The sequence below is a fragment of the Molothrus ater genome, chromosome 1, assembly GCF_012460135.2.
Source record: "Molothrus ater isolate BHLD 08-10-18 breed brown headed cowbird chromosome 1, BPBGC_Mater_1.1, whole genome shotgun sequence".
Lineage (NCBI taxonomy): Eukaryota > Metazoa > Chordata > Aves > Passeriformes > Icteridae > Molothrus > Molothrus ater.
This window is the reverse complement of record NC_050478.2, coordinates 139,651,309-139,675,764: the sequence shown is the minus strand read 5'-3', so window position 1 is coordinate 139,675,764 and position 24,456 is coordinate 139,651,309.

Below are 24,456 nucleotides of genomic sequence, written 5' to 3'. Positions count from 1 at the left end.
ATACTCAGAACAGGAGACAACAGTAAAGATAGATAGGCTTTTTTATACAGCATTATTCTACTGCAGCACTGAATGTGTTTAGCATTACTACCTTCTTTGTTTGTACTCATGGTACTGCATTTATCTGTGTTTGAAAGTTTATTAAAATCTTCATAAAAAAGATGCTTTTCTGTCTATTTTGGCTATTATAAACTATCCAGGTGTATTTTCTGCAAAAATCAAGACAGATTGCCTGGAATCTAGTCTGTTAGATATAGAGCAACAGTATGTGAATTCAATTCTTAGATATTGGTGGGAACATGTTATAGTGTTGCTGTAAACCTGGGTCTTTCATAATAAACACAGCTTTTGTGCTTTTTCATGTTTCTAGGATAAGCAATTTACTGACCATTATATGTCAGAAATGCATGTTATATCCTATTTCTTTGTTCTGCTATCCATAAAATCAACTCTCACCAACTCCAGGTTTGTATTTCTTTAAATGACCATGCAATGATTTAAGTTGAGCTGGAAATTAAACTTCATGTAGCCACTTGCTTAACACCCCTCTCTCCCTGCCACCCTGGCAAAATGGAGAGGAGAATCAAGGTAAAACCTGTGGACTGAGTGTCATGGTTTGACACTGGCACAATGCCAGTGCCCCCATGAAGATACCTTCTCCCTGGTTTCTGCTGTGAGATGTGACCAGGAATAAGCAAAGCAGGCTCCTACTTAGGGAAAAAGAACCAGAACTTTATTAACTACTCTACAACTACAGATAAAAAGGAACACACACACAGGGAAAATGAAAACTTCACAAGTGCATTTCCTTCTCCCCCCACCAAATTTCCAACACAATACATTTGGTTCCTCAAATCACCAACTCTCGGTCCAGCACCACCTTTTAGACAATCAATCCTCAGTTCATCAAGAGGAGAGGAGTCCTTCTTGTGCCATGGGCTTCCCCTGGAAACACAGTCGAAGCCTCGTGTGTTTCTGTGTCACTCGTGGCACCGCCCGGAGTACATCTGCCGTTGTGACTTCTTCCTTTTCATGTCCAGTGCTCTCACCACTGAACACGGACCAGAGCTGCTTCTAGGGTTGTCTTTTAAGGATGCTCTGTCCCGATCCAAAAAAGGCACAGTCTCTCCTTTGGGACACCTGTCCCCACAATCTCTCCTTTGGGACACCTGTCCCCCCCCATATTTTTTCACCCCCTGGGGCCGAGGGGCATCAACACTGAGCAGTCTCTGTATCACAAACAATCTCTCCTTTGGGACACCTGTCCCCCCCATATTTTCACCCCCTGGGGCCGAGGGGCATCAACACTGAACCCTCTTGGTTCTGAGGCCATTGCCTCCCCCTAGAATGCAGTCTCTGTATCACAAGGAACATGGTTCTGTCCATGGCTATACAAAAAGAGTCCAGCAAAAGCCACTCCATCATCTCTTCCCACTAGGATTCTTCTCTATTCTTCTACTATCTCTCACTCGCCCAGACCTCTCTCACACTGGCCCATTTCCTTCCTCATCTTCCACTCTATCTTCTAGAAAAGGTCAATGTTCTGTAAAGTTCTCATTCTCCAAAAAGGGGTTAAAAGCTCCTACAAGCGGCCGGCTGAACCCCCCCCCCCCTTCTCCGTCCCAGCCGTGCTGCCGGCGCAGGCCCATGTTTATCAAGCTTCAAGGTTACAGTCCCAGGCAGCGTCTCTCTCTCTCTCTCTGTGTCTCTCAGGGGGGGCTGCCCGATGGCTCCCGGTCTCTCTCTCTCTCTCTCTCTCTTCCACCCTTCCACCCCCGGGCTCAGGCCTACCTCTCTCGGCCTCATGGCTTTCCCCTCCCCCTGCCCAGCCAGCAGCTGGGCCAGGGGAGAGACCCGAACTCTTTCCCGCCGGAAACCCAAGAGGACCCTCCCAGGGGAGAGCTCTGCTTTTAACCCCGTGTTCTCAGAGGCGTGTCCATGTCCCAATGGCCAGGTTAAATGCCAATATTAAAGTCTGAATATCCATTGGCCAAAAACACAGCATCCCAAAAAACACATTTCCTGTCAAACTACCACACTGAGATAAGAACATTTTAATAACCAAAAATAATGTAAAAATACAGTAATAATGGTAAATGAAAATTATAATAAAAGGGAAATGCACAAGATGCACAATGCAGATGTTCATCACCTGCTGAATTATATGAAATGCCTTCCTAAGGAAAAAATAATGCAAAATCCAAAACCCATTAAAATCATGAGACCATGGTCATAAACTCACTTTCAGTTACATCCAGAACCACTTTGCAAAACAGTTACTTCAGTTTTGGTAGTCCCAGGTTATTTGAAAGCCAACCCGACAAGTTCACTACACTTCACCAGAGTACTCTAAACTGTGTGCTATTGGAGTAATCTGTCAGATAACTACCAGTTAGCCTCTGTTCTGCAGTGTGCATGCCCCACAAGCTGAGAGAAGATTTCAGAAGAGTTTTTTCTTTTTTTAAACAAGGATATAAATTCTCAGAATTTATTTTACTTCTATAACATACTTGGAATCAAAACAATAAAAGCTACCTGTAGACAAAGAAACATCTGGGTGAAATTTCAGTATAATGAGAAGCAAACTACCTAGAAAATAAAACAAGTAATTCCTTGTATAAGTACAGTTGTGATACTGGTTTCAGTGACTCCCATATTTAATAACTAAATGGATCATTAATATCTCCTTAAGGTGTAAGTTGGTTCTTTTCTGACATCACTAATTTCATCTTACTTTTTAAAAAACTTGCAAGTAACATTTATCTCTTAACTTCTACCACTGCATCACATTTTGCAAAAGACTACCAAAATTTAATTATATAAGTGCATAGTCACAAAAAAATATAAATGCAAGGGAGGATGGTATAAACAAAGCATTATTAATAAAAACAGGCAAAAATGTTGACAAAGACTGGCATAAGTTGATCTGCTGGGGTAACTCAGGAAGCTGAAATTCCCATATTTAAGCCACTATATATGTAATGTGCTCTCAGTCTTGGTTGACACACACCAGAGAGTGTGCAGAGGGTCTGTGCAACAATAGTTACCCTCAGGAACAGCCATTTAACAGAGCATTTATGGAAGAATTACCCTGTTAACTCAACAGACACTTAAAGCTTCTACTTTGACACAGATCTCCTTGTGTAGCTCTGGTGTAAGTGGTCTGCAACTTTGCTCAAAAAATATTAATATTTTGGAAAACTAGATTTTTTAAAATCATGTATATGAACTTCTAAGAAATGAAAATATTTATGTAAAGAGGAGCATGATGTGAGAGGATCTTTCAGTGGTGATCACATATACCCTGCACTTTTTAAAATGGTGACAAACCATTTTAAAAAGAGAAGACAACAGCAAAGAGAGAAATGCAAAATTTCTGCACAATAAAGTATTTATCTTGACTAAAAAGTACTGTAGATACCATGATTAGACCTTAGCATCTAGCAGATAGAATGTATTCAAAGAAAAAAAAATATTTTTATTGTTGGGGTTTAAAGAAAGTTTAAAAGAAAGGGTATGCCATATTTTTAAACCACAAAGATACTTTTCCTCTCAGAATATAACATCTGATAACATTTGAGGCTTGCTTGATACTAAATGCTCATTATCTTTGGTCAAATCTAGTTTAAACCACAGAACCCTAGAGGTTGCCTAGCTTTAATTGTCTCTAAATGTTAACATAATTTATTATGTCTTCTGTGAAATGGCTAACTTACACATAAGAGTGCTCTATTAAATGCACTTCTATTGTCAAAGTCAACTGCTTCTGGCAGTGCCATTCCTGAAATGCTGCTGATCTAAAGGTAATGAGAACTGACAGGCAACATCACAAACGTTCCATGGTAAACAGTCTGTTAGATGAGGAATTAAGTGAGTGCTGCTGATTGATTGTTTCTACATTAGTGAAAGCTACCAGAAAGAATAAGGGTTTCTTGACATTCACTTGTACATCAGGATGAATAACCCTATATATTAAAACATATTGTAAATAACCAGCTACTCTGAAATACATGGAAGCGTGTACATAAATGAATTTCAAAATAAATCTTAGTATCATAACACCATAAACCACAAATTTCTCATGTTTTCCTTTGCTGCACAGTTTTTGTTGTATCTGTATGAGTTAGAGAACCCCAAAAGAGTAAAACAGGGGGAATGATCTCACAGATGAGATAATATCTCAGTTCAGTGCAATTCTTTCCAACTTTCAGTACAGTGGTGTAACTAATGGTTACAGACCCAATTTATAGGTGTCATGCCATATTCCTCAATTAGTGAGAAAAATAGAGAGCTCTAAATTCTGGCTGTGCATGTCTGTAACTGCAAGGATCAATACAATCATTTGAAGTGTATGTGCTTGGATTGGTCTGTACCATTACTTTTTGTCCTCTATCTTGTGGACACAGCAGTGTAATTTCTTCCTACTGACAGCCTTTAACATAGCATTACCATGTCATCCTCTCAGTTCTCTGCTTTAAACAATCCCAATTATTTTTTTGAACAGCTCTGTTACTATCCACTGGACTGTTTCTAAGTAATTTAATGTATTCAAATGCTCAGTGCTTTTCCTTGAATTTTCATGTACTTTACAAACTGGTTAACTTTTTTCTCATACAATGTCTAAATGTTTAATTACAAAACTGAATAGTAGGAAACCTGGAACAGACTTTTTTGAATGCCTTGCTTGATAAAACTTTCAATTTAAGAACTATTCAACATTGTTCAACTGTCTATGTACCCGTCTATTATGGTTTCATCTAGACAATGTTTGCCTGACTTCCCTATGAAAATTTTGTAGGTATTCTTATCTCTAATTCTGTGACATTTCCTATTCTTCTCTCATGCACAACTTTTTTCCTGTCAAAAAAAGACATTGAGCTGTTTTGATTTGTTTTGCTGTTGACAGATGAATGTTGACTGTTAAAAATAGATGGCTTATGTTTTTGTTCCAGATTTCTGAGCATTTTCTGTATACTGAAGCTAGCCTGAATTAGCTGTAAGTCTATTTTTTCCCTATTGTTTTCTTCAATAACAACATATACATTTATAACTTTCTAATCCTCTGTAACTCTTGCCTTGCTTCACAATGTCTGATTTTTTTAACGCTCAAGAACACACAGTTCCTTATGTTGCTTATACAAATAGCTGTAGGTCCACTTTATGTGAGACTTTTACTAATATTCCAACATCCAAAATTCCTGTCCTCACATTAGCTCCCACAATTATACATGTCCTTAGCAGTACTGAGTTTCTGATACTACTTATGTTAATAGTATAAACTGAGAAAATCTTCAAAAAATTGTGGCTCTTGTCATCTATCATCAACCTCCTGTTTTCACTGAGCACGTCACATAGGCATTTCTTGGTTGTATTCTACTAATTTAGTTATGTCTTTTTTTTCATCCTTGTCCCTCTTTTTCCAGTGGTTTATTCTGTTCCTTATCCCTCCAGATTTTCTCCTCTCATGCTATAGCAGTTTGTCTTAATCCTTAAGAATATCATTATTTCTGAATTGATTGATTCCTTCTTGAGTTTCAGATCATTGTAAAGCTGAAATTAGTCAGATTATACTATAATTTCTTCCTAATTGCCTTACTCTTAAATTTTGACCCACCCCAATTCCATCCTCTTCAGTGTTTTTCAGAAGTTGGAAATCCTTTATAAAAAATCCCCTTAATAATTCACTTGTAAAATGCCCAATTAGATGCATAAGAGCAACTCTACTGTGGCTTTCCAGCTTCTGAGTACTTGCCTTTACACTCTGAATAATATATTGTAAAACCATGTAGAAGAAAACAGAAAAGACAAAATTGTTGCCTTTAAATACCATTTCCCCACCCTTCACATTGTCAATGATTGTACCTTTCACACACAGCAATATAGAAATTTAGACTGTTAGAAATTCTACTACTGCTTCCTATGACAAGTTTGTGCCATGGTTTGACACTGGCGCAATGCCAGTGCCCCCATGAGAATACTCTCTCCCTGGTTTCTGCTGTGAGATGTGACCAGGAATAAGCAAAGCAGGCTCCCACTTAGGAAAAAAAATTATTAACTAAACTACAAGGGAAAAAAACAAAACACACAAGGAAAATGAAAACTTCACAAATACATCTCCTCCTCCTCCCCACCAAATTCCCAATACAATACATCCCCCAAATCATCGACTCTCGGTCTGGCACCACCCTTCAGAATACTCAATCCTCAGTTCATCAAGAGGAGAAGGAGTCCTTCTTGTGCCAATGGTGACCTCTTCCTTTCATGTCCAGCGCTCTCACCACTGAACACGGACCAGAGCTGCTTCTTGGGTTGACTTTTAAGGATGCTTCGTCCCACTCCAAAAAGGCACAGTCTCAACTTTGGGACATCTGTCCCCCCCATATTTTTCACCCCCTGGGGCCGAGGGGTACCCACACCAAACCCTCTTGGTTCTGAGGCATTGCCTCCCCCTAGAATGCAGTCTCTGTATCCCAAGGAACATGGTTCTGTCCATGGCTACACAAAAAGAGTCCAGCATAAGCCACTCCATCATCTCTTCCACCTGAGTTCTTCTCTATTTCTCTCGTGGCCCATTTCCTCTTATCTCATCTCTAGCTCTCTTCTCATTCAGCTCCAGGAGGATTAGCATTTGTAAGGTTTCCATCATCCAAGAAAAGGGTTAAAAACTTTTATAACTCAGGTTTCTTCAGAGTGGAGATGCACTAGTGTTGATCAACCCAACCTGACTAAAAAAAATATTTTTCAGTATTCAGTTAAGTAAAAACCAGCTAAAACACACATGTGAGTGCACACACACACACAACGTTGTGCACAAACTTTCATACTCATGGAAGAGCTGCTTTTCCAAATCCATCTGTTTACCACTGATTGTTTAATAGGAATACAGGCAGCACACACTGAGAAAGATCAGAGAAGCCTGTGCTCCTCAAAGCTATTACTTTGTTTATCTAATTTATAAAGCCAGCCAAAATATTTCCATCCTCTTTGCATTTCTTAGTATTGATTCGTCACACTGTAAAACATAAAATTCCAAAAGCAACTGACCTCTGAATGTACTCAGCCTATCCTCTGAAAATTCTTTGTCTATGTCAATAGAAAAATTAATTCTTACAGCTCCCAGTTCATATCTAGAAAAAACAGATTATGAAGTTGAACATAGTCCTTTAAACTGAACTGCACTTGTAAATAACTCAACATAGCCGAGACCACTTTAGGAATGGACGTTCACTTGTGTCATTGAAATTGACTTAATTATACAACATGTTAAAGGAGGTGATTGCTGTATTTAATCCTACCCTGATTATATAGCCAGGGAAACAGTGGCTTTCATACCATTTCGTCTGATTATAAAGTCATATATTTCCCAGCTCTTTTATATTAGAACAAAAAATCCAAATAAAGAACACAGATATGCACTGGAAAGTGAAGACCGAGGAGATTGGTACATAATAAAAATAAATAAAAGTATCAATCATTATTTAGTATAGACTCAGAAAGCAGGAATACAGGTTTTTGTGAGAAAGCTGAGCAAGAGTCCAGATATAGAAAACAGCAATATAGCTGTCTTCTTGACTGTAACCTGATATAGGAAGATCCAAATGGCCTACCACAGAGAGATTTGCATTTACTGTGCTGGGGTATTATGTAAAGATGGTGCATTTAGGAATTCAGGACTTCCTTCTAGACTTTTTTCCCCAGTAACTTTGCTTTAAGGTTTTTTAATAAAGAACTTTCAGCATAATTACTTTTTTAAAATGCTCTTTTCTTAATTAACTTTAAACATTTCCTTTAAAACTTGATTTAATATTTTAATTATCATTAAAAATTTCCTTTAAAACTAGATTTAAATTTAATAACTTGATAGTCCTTGAGTAGGACTATCTCTAATATTCTCAAAGGAATAACAACAGAGTTATTTAGACAATACAGAGCCGATATCTCTTAAACTCTTAAATTGCTCTCCCTTGTGGTTCTACATATTATTTGGAGATAAGAGAAGGATCAAATGATATTTGCAGAAGAGAAAAAAATTCTCTGCTTTGCTTGAGCATCATTAATCCCTGGTTAATAATTACAGAAGAAAATATTGAATTACTGTCCACTTACTTCAGTCTGATAGGAATTCACATAGATGGTGCTTCTCACATCATCATACAAAACACCTACTTCTTTATGACAATGAATATTTCAGATTCATAGAATCATAGCATGGTCTGGATGGAAGGCACTTCTGTGATGATCTAGTTCAACCCCTTGCCATGAGCAGGGACATCTTCCAGTGGACCAGGTCGCCACAAGCCCCACCCAACTTATCCTTGAACCCTTCCAGGGTTGGGGCAGACATGCTTTTCTGGGCATCCTGTTGCAGTGGCTCACCAACCTTCTGTTCTTGTCAGTTTTTCTAATGCAATAAACTAATGTACTAAATTCCACAACTAAATACAAGGAACAAGCAACTCCCTTTCAGAATATTAATTACCATCACCCCTAAATCTTTTTCAGTCTGTACATTGACATTATGATTAAACATCTCAAAAATGTACTTAAAGGATTTTTTTCCCATGTATGACCTTTCAGCTTTAGTGAAAGAAACCTCTGCTGTCTTAAAGCACAGATTATTAAGAAAATAAATATTTTAATGAGCAGTTCAAAATAATTTCTGAATATTATTTATTAACCAAACAATCATGATTTTCTGCAGCTTTTCATCACAGTTTTTTGTTATTTCCAAGTCATGGTAAATATAACATGGGATTAGAAGGAGATTTATTATGAATTCTCAATTAAAAGTTTTAATAATCTGGTATAGTGCCTTTTTGTTTGACAATTTTAATATGGGGTAAATAAAACAAAAATATCCTTGCTGATTATGATCTTTGTCATCATCATGGATTTTATATGCATAAATTCTATGTGATAAACACATATCAATGTTTTTCTAAAATATGAAAGATGTTGATTGTTGGATACTAAATGCAAAGAAATTTATAAGACTAAACATGCAGTAAAACCAAACTGAAATTAAATCTAGGAAAAATAAATAACATACTGGGGATAAAAGTAATATGAAACTTTCAGTTTAAAATTAGATTGGATGAAGATATTATTTTCCTTTCTTGCCTTTCAATAATATTATTTCCCTTCTAAATTTCATTAATATTAGATTTTGTTGATGCACTAAGAAAAAATCTATAAAATATGACATACTAAAATATAAACAAACACAATGAGTCTAAGGCAGATCATTGGAAGAGGGGAAAAAAAATGCAACTTTCCCCTAAAGGTCTTTCTATCATGAAACAGAAGATAACTTTTGAATTGAGATTTTGCAGAAATATTCATATAGAGGTTGCTTCTGGAAGGCAAATGATTCATGAAATAAACAGATATAATAACTCACAAATAGCATGTAATGATGTTCAAAATTAAAGATAAAAATATGCAGGATGACAGTTGCATAAAGTGACTAGTTTTTGAGGTTAGAGTGTAGGAAGATCATAATGAAAGCTTTCCTCAAAATGGGATGCATCATTTATGGCGTTTTTCAGCAATAAGGTAGGAAAAAATCCAAACCCTCCCTTATAAGGTGTTATATATATCATCAAAATATTACGTAGAACCCTGTTGATATGGGGTTATTTTGCATATTTGCTTGTTTACTGACTGACTAAAAAGGATTTTTAACATTCAGCACATCAAAATTTTAAGTTGCAAAATTTTAGTCAACCCCTTTTTATTTTTTTAAGATTAAAGGTATTTCTATAAAAGGAGAGGTAGACTTATGTGGGAGTTAAAAGCTTTACAAATTTAACTGTTTAACTATTGATTCATATTGATTGATGTGCTTGTGATTTGTTGATATTTTTACACATTCTGAAAGGAAAACATAAATTCTCTGAATGTATATATATATATAAAATGTAGGCTAAAATAATGCAGACACCCTTGCTGCAGAATCGTCTCCTAGTTCAACAAACTAAGGATTTGTCCAAAGAAACTGCAGAAAAGACATTTGGAATAGAATATCCTCAGCAAAAATAATACTATGACATTTTTCTGTCACTAGGTGGAAGAGCCTGACCTTTCCAGTCAGGACCTCAGTGGACCTTGAACTGTAATTGTCACTCTGGCACGCAGGAGAGTACTGGGGCATTTCTAGACAAACGGCTACCAGAAGAGGTATTTTCCAGCTGCAAGATTATGAGTTATGATTTTCAGCGTGTAACCTGTCAAAATCTATTAATCTCTTCTTCTCTTCACGCACACTTCTCTTGGATATGTACTGATCAGGCTAGTGATGTGTTGAGACAAGACCTTGACTGTACACAGTTAAGATACAACAGCCTGCACATTTACTTCAGAACAGGATATAGAAAATATCAAAGCTGTGTTTTACTGGAATTTTATGTTCAAAATGAGTTAATTAAGATGGAGAAAACTCAGAATATGTGAACAGAATAGAGGTCAGAGTTATGCAAGCAAATGTCTTCCCTCTCCAGTAGTCTTTCAGAGCGGGTTTTTCTTCAAGTTTACTTTCAAGCCACCAACTGTCAGTGGGTGTTTTTGGCTTGCACTAAACATTCCCACTAAACGGGGAACACCTGAAAGAAATTATCTTTTTTTCTTTTTACTTGTTCAGTATCATGACTATCTTCTACCTGTTTTTCTTAGTCCTCTCAGTCTCTGCTCTTGCAATCCTTCTCTAATGGATGAATATCCTCCTCCTCTCTCCTTCCAGCCTGCCTATTATCCTATGAGTGTGATTGCACAGTAAATCACATCACAACATAACCTTCCAACACATAGAAGAAAAATGAATCATAGACGACAACCACTTCCAAAACTGTTCTCACCATTCAGAAAGATTGAGTTAGTTTTCCTACAAATAGTTGGAGTTGGCTACTCACAGCCTTTATGATTCAATCCTAACTCTATTATAAATGTCAGCATACTTCAGTTATCACGACTGTGTAATTAACCACATGGATTAATTTCCTGTTTTTAGTGTTTTGACTGATATATCCATGCTACAAAAATTAATGGAACTTATATGTGCTTTGGATACAGAACCCATTTTTTAAAAATTAGTAGTGTGGTAGTTGCATAACAAAGGTGTGAAAACTTCACTCAGCAGTGAACGTCCACACTAGAAAAAAATGAAAAAAAGTTAAATGTTGGAGTTACCAAAAAATCTTATCAGCAAAAAGAGTTGGTTGACTGAGTGGAGGGTATGAACCAAGTGAGGCAAGCATGACTGAACCTGCAGTGTGCATGCTGAGAAAATCACCTGTCTTGTCAATAAAGGAAACGTATCGTTAACACATGATAAAGTAAGTCACTGATTAATAAAAGTACATGGAGCAACAGAAAATAACCTCTCCTCCTCACAGTGCAAATAACACTGATTTTTTTACTCATGTACACACTGGTAGTTCGAAGTAATTTGAGTTAAAATGTAAGCATGGCTGCATAAAAATATTGTCAGTGGGTTCAGTAGACTTTGAAAGAAATGAAAATAATTATGTTAAAAATAATTCTTTCTCTGATTTGACTCTTTCTGCATGGCTTAAAATTCTATTACTTTTAATGTCATTCTTGTTTATTCTCTTTTGTAAAAAAGGATCCTTCTAGCAGTACTCAGCTGGCTTTCAAATGTAAATCAGACTTTTATCAAGGTATTCTATGCCAAATACATTATTTCTCCTTTTAGAGTTTTGCTTCTAACTCCTCTTCAGCAGCTTGTACCAGATTGTATAATTAGGAGCCTTTCCCTGCATTTCATTCTAATCCTCAGTACTATCAATGACTTAAGCAGTGGAAGGCCCTGTTCACACGTATCAGTTCAGAAAAAACCCACCAAAATCAAACCACTAAATCTCTTAACTGTATCTGGAATCTATAGCCATCCTAAGACTTCTTTAAGACTGATTTTCCTACTCTAGTGGAATTATAAACTTCAGTAAAAACAGATATTTTAGATTTACAAGAGAGGCCTGACTCTGAGGTATTTGAGTGTGAAATTCTGAGTTTCTTGCATTTGGGTCCTCTTGGGCTAGTCTTATGCGACTAATAGATGATTTCTGCTCTATTTTGGGATTCCCTGGACAGATGCATTGGAATACAGTAAGATCAGAAAAGTCCTAGAACTACCTCTTTCCATTTTGGGAAGTTAAATTCACGCCAAATCACATATTCAATTATTAAAATCATATTCATCCTCAAAGTTGAACTTAGTAGGGTATACCTGTCTAGACACTGCTGATTTTTTACAGACGCATATTCTTGTCAGGCATTTCTTCTGCTTTCCTGGATATTCTAAATATATATTTTTGAAATATTTATTCCACCTTAGAAAAAAAGTTCTCATTCCCTCTCTTCACTATTAGCTATCAAGCTGACAGTTTCTTCAAAGAACGCATTTTTCTGCACAATAAGATGACTATGTACCTGTACTGCTTGTGGAGTGGGTTGATTGTATTGATAAGGAGCTTAAGAAAGTAATGCCTTTCTGAAACAATTTAAATAGCAGCAGTTTAAGATAGTAACATTTCCCGTTTAAAAAAAAATTCAGTTTGTGGAAGCCTTTCTCAAAGGAGTGTTGTGAATACAACTTATATTAAAGCTGGTTACACAATACCTAGTTTGTAAAAAATGCATAGAAATATGGACATCTATGCAACCACAGGGGTTTTTTTGTTTGTTTGTTTTTTGTTTTATTTTCCCACTGAGAGAAAGAGAATTTGCAAAGATTCTACTGTTAAATCATGACTGTTTAGCTGGACAAGATAACTGGCAGTTGCTCAGTATGCTCAAATAGTTAGTCAAAATACTCAGGGCATATTCTTGCACCTGATCAGTAAATATAACTTTATATTTGTGTAAAACATCAGCTTAAAATTGAATTATTGCTTTCTCTAATATTTCCTAATGAATACCAGTAACAGAAACAGGTACCCACTGTCTTGCATGATGCTTTGTCATTGGCACCTGCTCTTAGAGATGCATCCACCTGCTCAAGTGGTGTTGAAATAGTTGCGGTGGCTACACTTTCTGGGGCCTTTCATGTAGTTAGATAGTAATATGGACTTCTACAGACTAAGGAATTAATTACTGACTTCACTGGAAATTTTACTGGAGGAATGCAGCGCTATGCCCAGTGTGTTGTGTTGCTGCAGGTTGACTTGTCTGATTTTTTAACAGAACTGTAGATGCAGGATAGACTTGCATGACATGAAGTCAGGCTGTGGAGCTACAGCTTTGTGAGAGAGAGGAACTTTGCATTCAAGCTCAGACTGCATTCAATATTTGATGAATGAAAAGAAGTGCTATCACCCCTTCAGATAGGTCTGAAGTAATAATAATGCATCATGACTGAAATATTAGAATACCTTCCTCTTCATATTTGACAGAAAGTCATGGTAGATCAAGTTGGTGATCGCACATGTAAGATTAAGACCATTACTGACTTTTTAAAATTAATTTTTGTGACTACAGACAGGCTGTAGCACAGACCACACAATTACCTAAACCTTTCTCCTCTACTCTAAAGACAATAATGTTACAAAGCTGTTTACCAGGGAAAAATAAGCAACCCTTTCCTCTTTCATTTTTCTCACCAGATTGGATTTTCAGTGTATCCAGGGTCATCTTACTTTTACAATCATAGAGCAGTAGAATCACTTATGCTGGAAAAGACTTTTAAGTTCATCAAATCCAACAATTAACGCAGGACTGCCAAGCCCACCACTAAACCATGGGCTCAGTTTGCTGAGCTAAGGTCTACAACAAGGAAAATATTTGATGCTCAGGAAGACTGACATGTGTTTCCATGGAAACCATAACACTTAAGTTCAAATAAATTTGAATGAAGCTAAGCATTGCATTCCGGCTGAAGAACAGAATGGTCCAAATAACTTGTTTGTTCAAATGCATATCTAAACATATAATCCCCTTTCTCTTAGGAAAGAAGGGAAACATGATTTAAATCCTGTCCCTGCTGAAATGAGTAACATATAGCCTACGATGTTATAACTCAGATTTCATATCCCTAAAATATGGATAATAAGTAAAATAAGTAGTTTATCAGAGTTGTGAGTACACCAAACATAAAGAACCAGAAATAGAAGTCTGTGAAAGGCCTAAAAGATAAACTGTATTCAGGAAAAAATTGAGACATCGTCAAAGAATATTAAGTATATAAGGACATGTAATAAAGGCAGGAGAGGAAAAAGGGAATAATATCTATCCAGTAAAGGGAAAATGGGAGAGTAGAAGAGAGTAATATAGTTGTGCACAGTGGGAAAGTGATTTTCAAGGATATTAGATATTGACATCTGTTTTTCTTCCTGAACTAAAATAATAACATCTTAGTGAGTTTAGGGAGAAGAAATAGAAATCTCTGTGTGTGTTACAAAAACAGCGTTCACTGTTTGAAGCCTATTTTATCTATTTTTTTCCCAACATTTTTTTCTTGTGCAGATTGTTGTTACATAGACAATTTCATACAAATTTAAACCAAGAAAAGAATTTTGATCCACAGTAGGCCAATGGAATACTGGGGTTTGTTTGAGGTTGTATGTACGTATTTCCACAAGGTCAACTCCTTTTGTAAAAAATCAAGTCTTTATTTTGGATAGCTAGACCTCTCTTGGATACGGTCAAAGGTTATAGTAAATCTATTTGAACAAAAAAATCATTGCTGTCACAGCACAGCAATCAAATGCAGGGAAAAAGTCAGAAGACAAAGAGAGCTGAAAAAATAAATATTAACATCAGTCAGAAGGCTGATCTTCTCAACACAAATAGGGTTTTTTTGCTTCTACCTTTCAATTGGTTTTTAAGAAAAAAATTAGCATTTTTTTAATAGCAAATTTATTTGTCTTTCAATTTTACTACTGCATAACAGGACATGGGGTTAGAAGTTAAACACTGATTTGGTTGCAAAAATGTTTTAGGAATACTTTTCAATCACAAAAAGCCTCTTTTACAATAAAAATAGTCAAGAATTATTGAAGTCCACAAATGCCAAAAATTCAAAATAGAATTCCTTTACACACCTTAAATTAAAATCAAAACTGTACATTTTTTTTAACTTAGATACTTAGCTTTCTTAACTCAGGAGAGTTTTCTTTCTTCTGGTTTAAGGTACTAAAACTTGAATATTTATTAACATAATGACCAAATAAAAGCAACGTTTTTCTACGTCCAAACTGAGTGGCCTAATGCACTCTTTTTAGTGTAGTGGTGACGTCTCTCTTATTCCCCACTCATGGAAAGTGCCAATAGATTTATTGCTTTACTGTTATACTCTTTTCTCTCCATCCCGATTTTCACTGGGGTGTGTGTTTTCATCTTTGCTGTTTTATCATATTTGAGTACTGATATGCTTCTGTGGGGAATTACGCTTCATTCAGTAATGAAGGTGTTCTGAGAAATCACTTTAATCTGAGGGAGGTCTGCTGCCCATCCCACATCTTGATATACATAACTGGCAAATACAGAAAACAAACAAACAAAAAAAAACAAACCAAAAAAAGCCAGAATAAAAAGATACGAATGAGGTCTCAGTACAAAAATTGATTTCTGGGGCAACAAAAATATTTCTAGGCCAGGGAAATAAGACAGGAGGCTTAATTGGAGAGTTGAAGGTCTTGGGAAGGCAACCTGAGTGTTATTCATTTTAAACCAAGTGCAACAATTCAATAGAAAGAGGGGATATCTCTGCACAGACTGTTTAATGATCTTGGAATGCTGTCAAAAAAAAGCATGAAAACTGAAAAAACCCAGAACGTGGCCTTTCAGAGTGAACAGCTCTTCTTTGAATACTAATCTAGTAAAAGAAATGTATCTCAAATAAAAGAGCATATTTAAGAAACTACAAAATTAGCAAAGATTTTTCATCTGTGTACCAAGTGGTTTCTTTATTCAGCCAGGGCTCCAAACACTACTCAGTCCCTGTAGACATCAAAGAATGAAGCAACTGTTAAATGAACTGCTAAGTGTAGCAATGTGCTGCGACTAAAGAAAAAATGGAAATATTTTGTGCACAGAAACGGCTCTTGCTAGGAAAACAATAAATGAATAATGTAAAACTGGAAAATAGGTTTCCTATGGGAAGCTGATGTCCCTATTACATCTGAAATAGTGTATGATAAAGATCACAGACAATACATCATAAAAGATTGTGTTTAAAAAAACCTGTTCATTGTATTAAAGAACACTACCTTAAAATGAGGAAGTAAAAATTCATAGGAAAATAAGCTTTTAAAATTAAAAGATAACTTCTATGCAAATTACTAAAAACTGGGCCTGAATCTTCATTGTGTTTTTCCAAGAATTATGAACTTTTAGAGCATCCCTTCATACAGATAACATAAGTCAAAAACATCTAGGTCTTTCTCTTGAATATTACATAAATATTACAAAGTATTTACACAGAAAGGGAAAAAAAAAAAAAAGCAAGGATTTAAATGTTCTGATAAAATTGACAATGCTTTTTGTCTCCCAGCCTGAGAAAGTGGAGAATATGTATAAGAGAAACCTCAAATTTATGAGAGCTGTTGATACCATATCTTTCACTTTATTCTGCTTAGTTATTTTTTAATATCCTGAACATGCATTCTCATCCCTTTCTAGACTTAAACACTAGCATGTAAAACCATTAGAAGACTGGAGGTTCTGCCACCACTGAGAGTTATTTCCCCCTCTCCCCCTTCTTATTTGCAAGGGGGAGGAGCAGAACAAAAGAGATGCAAGAATCAAGACTACCACCATCTCTGTCTCTCACTTTTCTGATATATGGATATTTTAAGGCAGATACTTTAAAAATGTGCAAAACCACTACACACAAGTAGTAACAGAATGATTTTTTGTTGTTGTTTTAAAGTCTAGAACCTTTAAAAATCATACATAAGAAGGTTTTTCTAAGATGCTAGTTCTCCATTGTCCCATTTGATCCAGTTGCTAAACAAAAAACCCAAACCACCCAATGAAAAAATTGATGGGACCATGACTTTCAGTGAGTTTATACAACTCTTTTTCTCAAGCAGAAAAGGATTAAAAACAGTTTTCCTACTTAGAGCCTCACCTTTAAAAACAAAACCTAGATCTAAAAACTGATTTAAAACTGATTTTCACAACTTCTTCTGAAGCTTTCACACGGGTATCTCCTTCTTCCATACACACATTCCGCAGCAGCCTTCAGCATTAAAAAATGGAAGTCCTGCAGCCCCACAGCATTTACAGCAATTTGCAGCATTTAATTTTTTAGTCTTCATTCTTCAGCAACTTGAATGCAAACAAAAAAATGGTCCCATAGAACAGGGTGCTGCAATTACTATTCTGCCCACTCTGATGTGGTGGGGGAAGGTTCATGGTATGGAGCTTCCCACACGCCAGGGTGCAGAGGGTTGATAAAGCAGGAGTTGCTCTGGCCTTTCTCTTGCTGAATACAGCTCATCTATCCTCCATGAGAAGAGTTTTTACCCTTCTGCCAGTGTCTGAAATGCAGCAGTAAATTTGTGTCTGTTTAATGATGGATGGAGGTCAAAGTCTCTTTGTTTCAATAAGGTCTGTTTCAGCAAGCCTAATTTATAAATATCAAAATTTACATAAGTGGCAACTCATCTGACATTTTGATGTTTACTTATTTCACTTACTCAAAAGAAGACTTTTTTCATTCTCTTTTTGGATCACTCATAATTTTTGCAACTGACACAATGGGAACATGTATTGATTTTGTTTGAAGATATGGGGAAACTTGCACTTCTACTCATTTAATGAGGAACCCACTAACTATTTCTAGCCCAGTGCACTTTCATCTCTTCAGAGTTAAACCTCAAAATAACACAGTCCGTCCTGTCAAACAATCCTCCCTGTCAAGAAATTTAAAACACATCCTTGTGACCAGACAGATGTGGAACAGTAGTAGAAAAAGAAATAATTTCAATTATGCTCAAGACATTCAAGTCAGTGGTGAATAATGCAACACCTGCACATTTCCTCCTGTTTGATTACATGGAAAATATCTGTTCAGTATTTCTGGTTTACTTTAACAATTCAGCTAGAGTTCAAAGTATGCCAGCACCACACCTGCTATGTCTACTGTTGAAACACATTCCAATTATCAGCAGTTAGCCAAACAAACCACCCAATTCATGCCACATTCCTGGCAACAGTATGAACCAAAATGTTTAGGGTTTTTTTTTACCTTTACATCCTCACATGCCATCTGTTCAATGTGCAAAACAGTGTGTTGGAGAGGGGACCTCATAAAAGGGAAATTAAAATTTAGGTCTAGGGCTGCAATCCTGAAAAGGGAGTTCCCCTGAATTTCAACAGAAGGAAAACACAGTCTCAGTGACAGTGATATCTCCCAGCCTTTGGAGGTAAGGGTGAAAAAGGACACAGATGTCATCTTATTGGAAGCTCCCACACCTTCTTGGTGATTTCTCATGGGCATCTCCTCACAGCTCTGACTCCAACTTCTTCTTCACAGCAGAACCAACAAACACCAACTCTCTCTTTACTCAGCTAACCCCTCTTTTGTAGCACTCGTCTTCTTATTGGACACAGCTGTGGCCTATTAAGGGCAGGCCTGTTCCTAATCTTTGGTGATTAGTGCAGCTGCAGCTCCTCAGGTTTGAGACTACCTTCTGCACTATCTTTGTTTTCTTACATTCTATCCCTCCGCAGGACACTGTCATCCTTTGTTTTTTTTAAAAAGAAGGCATGTAGTGAAGAAAGGTGGGCATGAAAGGCAACCTCAAGAAAACTTAAGAAAGCAGAAAACAGTAGTACACATGAGATGCTGACTGGAAGAGGTAGGTGCAAGGCTAATATAAAGTAGAAGTCTCCCCTGTCTGAATTTTTTAACCAAGAAACCAGGATTTGGAAAACAATTTTTAATTGTTCGTTTTGTTTGTTTGATTTTGTTTTTGTTTTGAATGAGAATATATATACCCAAAATAGCTTTTATACTCAAAATTTTGGTAGCAAAATTTTGCCCGTGTTTTAGGCACAAGCTTCAATGGAGAAACTCTGAGTTTGTGTTGCCATTGAAAGAAGAGAGAAGTTTTGGAAGAACACCAGAAATTTCATAGTCTGGAAAAAAAAAGTTGAAAAATAAAGTTCAATGCAAAACCTGATTATTCTATAGGTGTTATTGGAGCACAGCTTAGGACAATAGCTAGAAGTTTCCTGAAATGGACCAAAAACTAGCTATGATAAATTATAGCAATTATAGCAATTGGTTGGACCAGATGCTGCAAAATGTTCATTTTACAGAGCTATTTTGTAAAACTCCTATTTTCCCATGGTTAAAGATGTCAAAGAGATGAAAGGCTGAATAACAAACCAAAGATTTTCCCACAAAACAGGCAAGAGACATGGAAACATCACAGTTTTAAGCCTTCTAAGAGAGGTGATTTGTACCAAATATTAAAAGAATTTTAAAAGATTATAAGGTCACAAACCCTGGTATGAAACAAATAATCACAATGAAGAACAGATTAAAAATTGAAATTTTAGTAATTTATCATAATGTTCTATCCATGAAAATTGTATGAAATTTATTCTCCAAAATAATTTTGTAGCAAGACTTGTACAGTACTCATAGTAAGGATTCTGGAAATACCTAGAGAGGAATCTTTCTATTGTCAATTTCTTCTCACAAATGGATCAACATAGGAAAAAACATATGTTGTCTATATATTCAGGTCAACCTGTGGCAGTACATCAACTATGAGATTATTTCTGAGGCTACATAAAAAGCACATTATGGAAATTTTCTGATTTTCTAGAAGGTATTAAAAAAAAAAAAAAGATTAAACTAAAAGCATGAGTGAAGCTATAATCATCTGAAGACAGATAAGACTCAAGAGAAACTCATAAAAGCTCCAAGTTTATAAATTGGCACAGTATGGTAATCCCAAAAAGTGAACAAACCCAACCCCCTGTGAAGTGAATAGAAGTCTACACAGTACAGGAGCCATGGGAATTCTGTACTGAGTTCAGGTATCATATTAAAGCTACATGAGGTTTTATTAGAGCCATAATAAGTACTATTTTATCTTGGTACTTTAAATGCATTTTCATTTTGTTTTAAGTACACCACAGGACATCTAATTCAATATTTATTGAGAGTGTCACAAATGATATATGAAACAACAGTTCCTAAGGATTTGTGTAATGTTTAGTGACAACTCTAGATTGCAATCAAGGTCATATGCCTACCTTTCTTGTTCTCTTTTGTCATTCACTATTTTGACATTCCTTTTCCCTTCAACGACATTCAAATTAGCCTATAATTAGAAGTACCAGGAACATTTTCTATTCCATTTAGTTTTATGCACAACACTTGGAAAATTTAGACAGAATTAGGCAGCTTCTTGTAGCAACAAGTAAAAGAGCTTCCATTATATTTTTAAAAGATAAGAAACAACAAAATAAAATTATATGTCCATTTGGATACAAAGGAAAATAAATTTGACGTACAATCCTCCATCTATTTTGAGACACTTGAACCTGTGGTTTGACTCTCCTTTCCACAAGAATCGTGTAAGAAGATGTTGGCAATTCGGTTACGCTATCTGCCTTTGAACTGATTTTAATTATCAACCACTGATATAAAAAAAGTTCAAAGGGACTCTGTTGTCGAGTGGAAAGGATAAATGGACAAAGGAACAAGAGAGAAGGAACCATCACAGTAAACTAATCCCCTCTGAAGCACCAAAACATTACAGCTGTAAATGTCAGTGCAGAAAGACCATTGTCCTAGTCTAGAAGACAGTGACTGAGGTGGTTTTTAACAAAGGACCAAGAACAACAGACAGTAATGGCAAGTACACATCATGAATGAGAGGCCTTCTCATTTTGTGTCAGGCACCAAAAAGATTCTACACATCCAGCATAAATGAATTAATATGTTGCTTTTTTTGATTTTTTAAAGTCTTTGTAATTCAAGTGATGCCTCCATAATAACACAGCACCCTTCTGTCCTTAGGGGATAAGAATGTACCTCTTTTTGTTGTAAATTTCAGGCTTCTTTTACCTTTCCTCTATGCACAGAAAGTTGCTAAGACTTGTGGGAAAAAATAACAGTCTATATTTTACCAGAGAATAGATTTTGTTGTATATTATGAGAGAAAACAAGAGAAAAATGTTCCTTGAACATTGAATTTATGTGTTAATATTACTATATTTTTTCAAAGCACATTGTTTCATGTGACATTGTCAAAAAATAAGGAAAATCCAGTGCTACCTACTTATTAGAGATATGATAGGCTTTGTTATGCCACTTGACAAGTTAATAATTTTAACCTCCAATTGCACTCCCTGCATGATCAACATTGCAAATTAGTATTTGTCGTGACTGTATAAAAAATTATATTGCTTGCATGTAAGTTTTGCATAAGATTTTACTAAAACAATTAGCTACATTGATAAAATTTGAATTGTGATCTCAAATGGGCTAAGTAGTCTTAAAAATAAGAAAAAAATATAGAGCTTTGTCTTTCTAGAAAATTGCTTTTACATGAACCACTATGAAGAATTATTGACTTGCAGGCTTCATAATTAAAGTCTTAGTCTTTATACATTTGTTTCAATGCTGTATTTTTCCAAAAGCATTTAATTATTTTGGCTAACACAAATATTAGTTAGTGAGTGTGACAATAATTTATTCTTTACAATATTTTTACATTGTAATTTTTCATTTGTGAATATGTAATATTTATTCACAAATTGAAGACCAATGTAGCAAAGTAAGAGACTGAGATTGAAATAAGAAGCTGAACTATTCTGTGTTAAAATTCTCGTTTACAATTCATTAATTTCTTTTGAACAGATTATTCTCTTCACTGTTTTTTCCTGCTTAAACTTTCTTTAGAGTTTTTCTATGAACCTAAGCATTGTAATAATTACATGTCTGCAAACTCATTGCAAGAAGAATGCATTCTGTTGCTTGCTGCCAAAACCTATTGTTCATGTAGCCAATTGTTATCTGAGTAATTTTATCTATTGGTTGACAGGATGGCCTTTCTTCTATATAATTCACTGCTGAAAGATAATTTAATCAAGTAAACTTGTTTCATAAAAAGATTTAAAAGTACTATTAGCCCAAAACTGATTTTCTATGAACATAGCAAGACTTAGGCCTCATAAATTATTGATGAGGAAAAAACTGATGACATAAAAGGCTATGTAGTTCACTGAAATGTTTGTGAAAAAGTTTTTACACCTCTAGAAATTTTAATTGAGAGGAAATTGAAAAATATAAAGAGATAATAATAAAAAAAAACAAAGAAAGGATTTTCTATTTTCCAATTAAACTATTTAAATTCTATATTGAATATGCTTTTTTTTTCTGAAAGAGATTTTAGTTGTTTCCACAAGTTGAAAATATTTTACAACGGCCACATAATTCAATAAAGCAACAAAATACCAAAAAGTCAAACATATTCTTTATCCTATTATAGTAGTCTCTCAACCAACCTTTCTACTTTACCCCCTCAAAGCAATATGCTTTTTCCTGAATTCTTTCTTTGTACAGCAACATTTCTCTTCCCAGTTGCAAAATTCTCTGACTTTTCCTTTTTTCATCAAAACAGAAACCAATGAAAAATGTGCCCAGCACATGGCACAGATGCAATTTCCTTGCACTGCTCTGTGAAACAGAAGTGGAGGGGCTGACTGATTCTCCTTCTAGGAGCTGGTGAGCAGGATTAATCTACCAGCTGTAGCACGTTGACTGGCACACTTTGGAGGGGCTGGATGACGCAGGGAAATTCATCCCTCACCCAAGCCACTTTGCTCAGCTTGTTGGGGAGCACATACTGCCTTTCAGTCCTTCAGGAAATCATGTATTTTCCTATCATTCAGATGATACCCTAAAGAAAATGACTTTGATGAGACTTTGATGGTTTTTTAGCACAATCTAGAGAATGAAAGACAGAAATAATAAACTGAATATTTTTACTATTGTCTCCCAATTGTGTACCTATTTTCAGAAATTTTGGGTGTTTTCCACTTTCCACATATTCACAGCATTTAAAGAAAAGCATTTTAAATTTCCCAGATCAGCAGCTTCATTCAGCTATTTTAGCTTTGAGCTAAATGGACCTTCAGGAATTTTTGGCCATGAATTTGTCTGATTTCTTTTAAACTTCTGATAATCTTCAAATTTTCAGAGTTCTGGCGGAAAATTCCCAAAAATGTATGCAAAAATATCCCAAAAATATGCAAAAAAGCATTTCATTTTCCTTGCTTTGAACTTGTCACCTCTTAGCAATATTTGATTTCTCACTAATTGCTTTGTGTCTCCATGTCACACAATATTTTATACATACCAGCATCACTTTCTCCTTATGTCACTTTGCAATGTGGAAGAATCATAGTCTGCTCAGCTGTTTCTGAGAAAAAGCTGGATATTTGATTATCCTGTCATTTTATTTTTTAAATTTGTTTTTTTTTTTCTGATAAGACAATTCTATTTGTAGACAGTATTCAAGAAATGGACTCTGATTTTCCTGATGTTCTACTGGTCTTCATGATTTTATTATCCAGAATTAAAACAACTTAAAGGGTTAAATTAATGCTACATGGTGCTTTATTTAATGGTGAACAGATGGGTTCAGCAGCTACTTATACCTACTTGAAATTACTGAAATGAGAAAGAAGTATAACTTTAATTTACAGAAAGAGAAACTTTCTCTTCTTATCTGACAAATTATAGCCTCTGATGAATGCATGGTTGCTTTACTGCTACCACTGTCCATCCAGCATTAAAATGACTGTGTGACCCTCTGTGGTATCTGTAGAAGGAGCTAAATGCAAGGATTCTCCTGGTGTGCCTTGGCTTGGACCTTCATTCTAGCAATCGCAGTATCCCAGATTGTGTTTATTGTCCATCCATTTCATCAATTAAACAGCCAAGGAGATCAGTTCCATATATTGACATATCCCTCAATATTGGGCATGAGCTGAGTCTTCCCAGCTTCTTCTCCTAAAGTATCTGTTTTCCTATTTCTCCTTTGAGGTTCCAAGTTCTAAACACTGGTGGCTTTTCCCTTAAACCACATTTGGAAAAGACAGTGAAACTTCCTCCTGTCTTCATGTGACAGACTCTTAGTTATCCTGTTTCTTTTGACATCCAGCGTCAGGAGGAGAGTAATAATCCTGGGAAGTGGAGATTACGACAAAATAGTTCTTTGAACAACATGCAGCAGTGGCACCAGTAAATGTATCTCTGACCCTTAAAGTTTTTTTTTTTCATGTTACTTTTTTAGAATAAATAGAGGAAATTATATTGGAGGCCATTTACACTGAGAGTTATGGGGGAAAATAGAAGCTGTACAGAGAAAGGTGTCAGAGACTTATCAGGATGTCTGTCTGGACAAACTGTTTGTAATCCTCTGGAGAAAATAATTTGAATTCAGTTGGTAATTAATTTTATGCTTC